The 5,120-nt window shown below is 49.0% G+C and overlaps 2 long non-coding RNA genes across 2 annotated transcripts; both read right to left on the reverse strand.

Annotated features, from left to right (window-relative positions):
* Window positions 1-301: 301 nt before the first annotated feature.
* Window positions 302-592, reverse strand: LOC110681167. The gene is made up of 2 exons (XR_002503116.1): window positions 453-592; window positions 302-390 (listed from the first exon to the last, which is right to left on the reverse strand). It is a non-coding gene; the product is annotated as an uncharacterized LOC110681167 (long non-coding RNA).
* Window positions 593-4,262: 3,670 nt separating this feature from the next.
* LOC110681166 lies at window positions 4,263-4,544 on the reverse strand. The gene is made up of 2 exons (XR_002503115.1): window positions 4,414-4,544; window positions 4,263-4,351 (listed from the first exon to the last, which is right to left on the reverse strand). It is a non-coding gene; the product is annotated as an uncharacterized LOC110681166 (long non-coding RNA).
* Between the last annotated feature and the right edge of the window lie 576 nt (window positions 4,545-5,120).

Genomic DNA, 5,120 nt, shown 5'->3' on the forward strand with positions numbered 1-5,120 from the left:
AAAATCGATTAATCGGAACGAAAAAATCGATTTTTGGAACATCGATTCAAAATCGCCCATCGCTATGTGCGTACACGAATTCTCTCTGCTCTTGGAAGTTTTCTTAAAAACTACCTAACGCAATAAAACAGTACTTTTCAATGCTACTGTTCACACCGCTGGGCAGTAGTGGTCGGTTGTCGGCATAATAGCCGAACCCTCCGCAAGTGACAGTTTGGCGAGAGTGGAGGACGGAAGCAAACCGCGAGAAAAAGATTGCAAAAACAAAAACAAAGATCGCATTTGAGAAAGTGAGGAGTGATTTGGATATTTCTTTCGTTTATTAATACGTGTAAGCAAGCAAGGAGTGTAATTTATGGAATTTATTGCCAAAATAATCGCCTAGATTACCTGTAAGTAAAATAAAAGTGAATTAGATTATGGTTAAGAAAATAACGCAAAAATATACTTACCCAGCTTGTACCACACGAGAGTCGAAGAAGAATTGTAACCGTAGCATCGCGCTGCTTTGTACGGTTGATGTTGTAAGTACCTGAAACGAAAATAAGAGAAAATAAATTAATTGATGTTTAAATATGTAGGAAGAGGAGATAACGGAAGTAGCAAAAGGATCCGGAAGGAAGTTATATCGTAAGGCAGGAGGAAAACTATTTGAGTGAGTAGTTGGCGTAAAATGTAGATTAAGTCATAGCTGAAAACTAATGTAAATAAACGGCCACTCTTCTGGCTTACCTGAGAAGACCGGAAGCTTCCTCGTCAGCCCATTCCGCGCGGCTAGTTGAGCCCTTGTTGGCCCAATACGCGGCTGTCCTTGCTGAGACGCACTGTCGATCTCCGTTCCGTTCTTCTTACTCGTCGATGAGTCCCCACCGGAGCTGGTCGAGCTGCTTTTATCTTCATCTTCTTCTTCGTCCTCCTCTTCGTCGCTGGTGTCGTCTCCCTGTTCCGCGAGAAGCTTCAGGTTCGCTTGCGTCAGTTTGCGAACAAGCGACGGTTGAGATGGACCAGGAACTCCCTCTCGCTTTGCGATCGCTTCCGATGGATGCTTCTTTCCTTTCTTGTCGACGATTTCCGCTTTCTGCAGCCGCTTGTCGACGGCAGACATCCGCTCACGGTACTTCTTCTCCATTTCCTTCATGCGGGTCAGGTGGTCTTCTTTTTCCTGCAGTTCCTGCTGCAGTTGCATCTCCTTCTCTTCAATTTCCCGCTGGCGCAGGGCCCGCTCCTCAGCTAGCTCTTTCTCACGCAGTCTCTGCTCCAGGGTCAATCTTCTTGCTTTGAGTGCGTTTTTCATCTCCATCTCCTTTTCTCGCAGCAGCAGCTCCGCATCCATTTCCTCCTCTAGGCGTTTCTTTTCCGCTTCCATCGCTATCAATTTTTCCTGCACGGGCGCGGGTAGTGCTACCGCGTTTCGTTCCGACACAGAACTGTGGTTATCGGAATCTCCCGTAGCCGCCGCAGGTTTTTTGGTGCGCGCTATTTTTTTCTGCTTCTGGTACTCCTGGAACACGGCTTGGCAAGTCGGGGCCTTGCAGTACCATTTCTTGTCCTTCTTCGGCGCCGTCGATAGTCCCACGCAACGTAGGTGAAACCACCGGTCACAGCCGTCGCAGGCAATCATCGGCTCATTCTGGGATACGGACCTAGATGTCTTCGCCTTTTCCGTTACACACCGAACGGATATCAAGCGGTACTTGTACGACGGCGTGCGTCCGTCGAAACGGATCGTCTTGAGCTGTGTGATGGGTCTTTTTGACCCCCTGGGTCTCTTGTCGCCGTACACGATCCACGGCAAGGTGATCATCCAGCATCTCTGGCGAAACGGCTGCGATTGGGATCAAGAAATCGACGAGCAAAGTTGGCGTTTGTGGAAACAGTGGACCGAGTTGCTGCCTGACGTGGAAGCCTTGCGGATTCCTCGGTGCTACCTGGGAGACGCGGCGTCGTCTTCAATAGAATCTCTCGAGGTTCACATTTTCACCGATGCGAGCGAGCACGCCTACGGCTGCGTGGCGTATCTACGATCGGTCATTGATGGAGCGGTGAAGTGTAGCTTGGTCATGTCCCGGGCGAAGGTGGCGCCACTTAAGCGGCAGTCAATTCCTCGTCTAGAGCTGATGGCCGCCGTACTTGGAGCGCGAATGAGGCAGACGGTCATGAATACACACTCCCTGCAAATCGACCGCACAGTTCTCTGGACGGATTCTCGTACTGTATTGTCCTGGCTGCACTCGGACCAACATAAGTACAAGCAGTTCGTCGCATTCAGAGTGGGTGAAATTTTGGAGTTGACCCAGATGCGAGCCTGGAGATGGGTGCCAACGAAGCAGAACATTGCGGACGTGCTTACCAAGTGGGGCCGGGGTCCTCCGCTACAAAACGACTCGGAATGGGTTCAGGGTCCGTCAATTCTGTTCCAACCGAGCGATCAGTGGCCGTCTAACGAATCAGTTGAAGAAACGGAAGAGGAAGCGAGAGGAGTGCTGCTGTTTCATACGGTGGTGGAAGCTGAAACCGTGTCGAGCTGGATAAAGCTACTGCGTGTGGCGGCAACAGTAGTGCGCTTCATCTCTAACTGTCAGCGTAAAAGAGCCGGGTTGCCGATCATGGCTATTCCAGCCACGGAGCGCCTGCGTCGAATGGTCAAGGCTGAATATTCGGCTGAAACGAAGCCACTTCAACGAGAGGAGCTGCAGTCGGCGGAAACTATTCTGTGGAAGCAGGCTCAGTTCGATGGTTTCCCGGAGGAGTTGAATACGCTGACGAAAAATCTTCAGCGGAATCCTGGTCAACCAACGGAAAAGCTTGAAAGGTCCAGTTGTCTGTACAAGCACTCACCGGTATTAGACGAAGACGGAGTCCTGAGAGTTCGCGGCAGGTTGGAGAAAAATGAGCAGCTGCCCTTCGATAAGAGGTTCCCAATCATCCTACCGGGGAACCACGACATCACCAAGAAGCTGATCCTGCATTACCACAGCAAGTTTGGCCACGCGAACAGGGAGACCGTGTTCAACGAATTGCGGCAGAAGTTCTGGATCTTGAAGGCGCGCTCTGCTATCCGGCAGGCGACGAAGGAGTGCATTTGGTGCAAGGTAAACCGCTGCCAACCGGCCGTCCCTATGATGGCACCACTTCCGGTTCAACGATCCACGCCTCACTTACGTCCTTTCAGTTCGGTGGGCGTAGATTACCTTGGTCCGGTTGAAGTCACGGTGGGGCGCAGGAAGGAAAAGAGGTGGGTCGCCGTATTTACTTGTATGGCCGTGCGAGCCGTACATTTGGACGTGGTTCACAGTCTGAGCACACAGTCCTGCCTAATGGCGATCAGGAGGTTCGCCTGCAAACGTGGAGCTCCAGAACAAATCTTCTCGGACAATGCTACCTGTTTCCGTGGAGCGAGTGCTGCGATGATCCAGGCGATCAAGAAGATCAACATCGAGTGCGCTGAAAAGGTGACTTCAACAGTTACTGCTTGGCACTTCAACCCTCCCGGCACTCCACACATGGGTGGTGTCTGGGAGAGGATGGTGCGGTCCGTCAAAGAGGCGCTTCGAGCGCTTGATGATGGACGGAAACTTACGGACGAAATTCTGTCAACGAGCCTAGCCGAAGCTGAAGACATGATCAACACGCGGCCGTTGACATACGTTCCACAAGAAGCGGCGGACGAAGAAGCGATTACGCCAAACCATTTCATCCGTGGAACAGTGACAGGTGCGGACATGCTGCTGGACGACGCTGTGGATCTGGCTGCATCCTTGACGGACGTCTACAAGCGATCGGTATATTTGGCCAACCGGATGTGGGAACGATGGCTGAAGGAATACTAGCCGTCGCTGAATCATCGTGCAAAGTGGCTCGAGGACACGAAGCCCCTGAAAGTCGGAGACCTAGTGTTCGTAGTCGAAGGGAAGAACAGGAAGAACTGGGTGCGAGGAAGGATTCAGGAGGTCATCCAAGGAGCTGATGGAAGGATTCGCCAAGCGGACGTCAAGACGGCGGACGGTAAAGTACATCGGCGAGCCGTGGTGAATCTAGCGGTGTTGGAGATAGAGGCAGGTAAATCCGGAACTTCCGGAAGAAATACCGGATGTTACGGGCAGGGGATTGTTCACACCGCTGGGCAGTAGTGGTCGGTTGTCGGCATAATAGCCGAACCCTCCGCAAGTGACAGTTTGGCGAGAGTGGAGGACGGAAGCAAACCGCGAGAAAAAGATTGCAAAAACAAAAACAAAGATCGCATTTGAGAAAGTGAGGAGTGATTTGGATATTTCTTTCGTTTATTAATACGTGTAAGCAAGCAAGGAGTGTAATTTATGGAATTTATTGCCAAAATAATCGCCTAGATTACCTGTAAGTAAAATAAAAGTGAATTAGATTATGGTTAAGAAAATAACGCAAAAATATACTTACCCAGCTTGTACCACACGAGAGTCGAAGAAGAATTGTAACCGTAGCATCGCGCTGCTTTGTACGGTTGATGTTGTAAGTACCTGAAACGAAAATAAGAGAAAATAAATTAATTGATGTTTAAATATGTAGGAAGAGGAGATAACGGAAGTAGCAAAAGGATCCGGAAGGAAGTTATATCGTAAGGCAGGAGGAAAACTATTTGAGTGAGTAGTTGGCGTAAAATGTAGATTTAGTCATAGCTGAAAACTAATGTAAATAAACTTTATTACAGTTTTTGAGCTGCTCCGAAAAGCTGCTGCAAAATAAATAACGTACCCGAACAGCTACATAAACAGTACTTTTCAGTGCTAAAATTAAAAACGGTACTTTTCAGTGCTACTAAAACAGTACTTTTCAGTACTATTTTTTTTCTACTATTGATCCCTTTACGATCCTTGTTTGGACCCGTGCTTTCGATTTTTTGTTGAACCCGTTGGTAATCCTTCTTGGACACCGTCTTGGGAAAAAACCTCTCGAAGGTCACGTCTTGCTCGTTTATTAACTAAACATGGTATGAACAACTAACAAAAGGAAGGGTGAATCTCTGAATTCACTACTTCCTTCCAAAAAAGTGGGTTTTAAAACTGTCACTACACGTTGCTAGAATGGAAGAAAGGGCGCTTCCCCGGAATGCGAAGTTTCTTCCAAGGGTGAAATGAATAATTGTA

Source organism: Aedes aegypti, unplaced genomic scaffold (assembly GCF_002204515.2).
Source record: "Aedes aegypti strain LVP_AGWG unplaced genomic scaffold, AaegL5.0 Primary Assembly AGWG_AaegL5_hic_scaff_4_PBJ_arrow, whole genome shotgun sequence".
Classification (NCBI taxonomy): domain Eukaryota; kingdom Metazoa; phylum Arthropoda; class Insecta; order Diptera; family Culicidae; genus Aedes; species Aedes aegypti.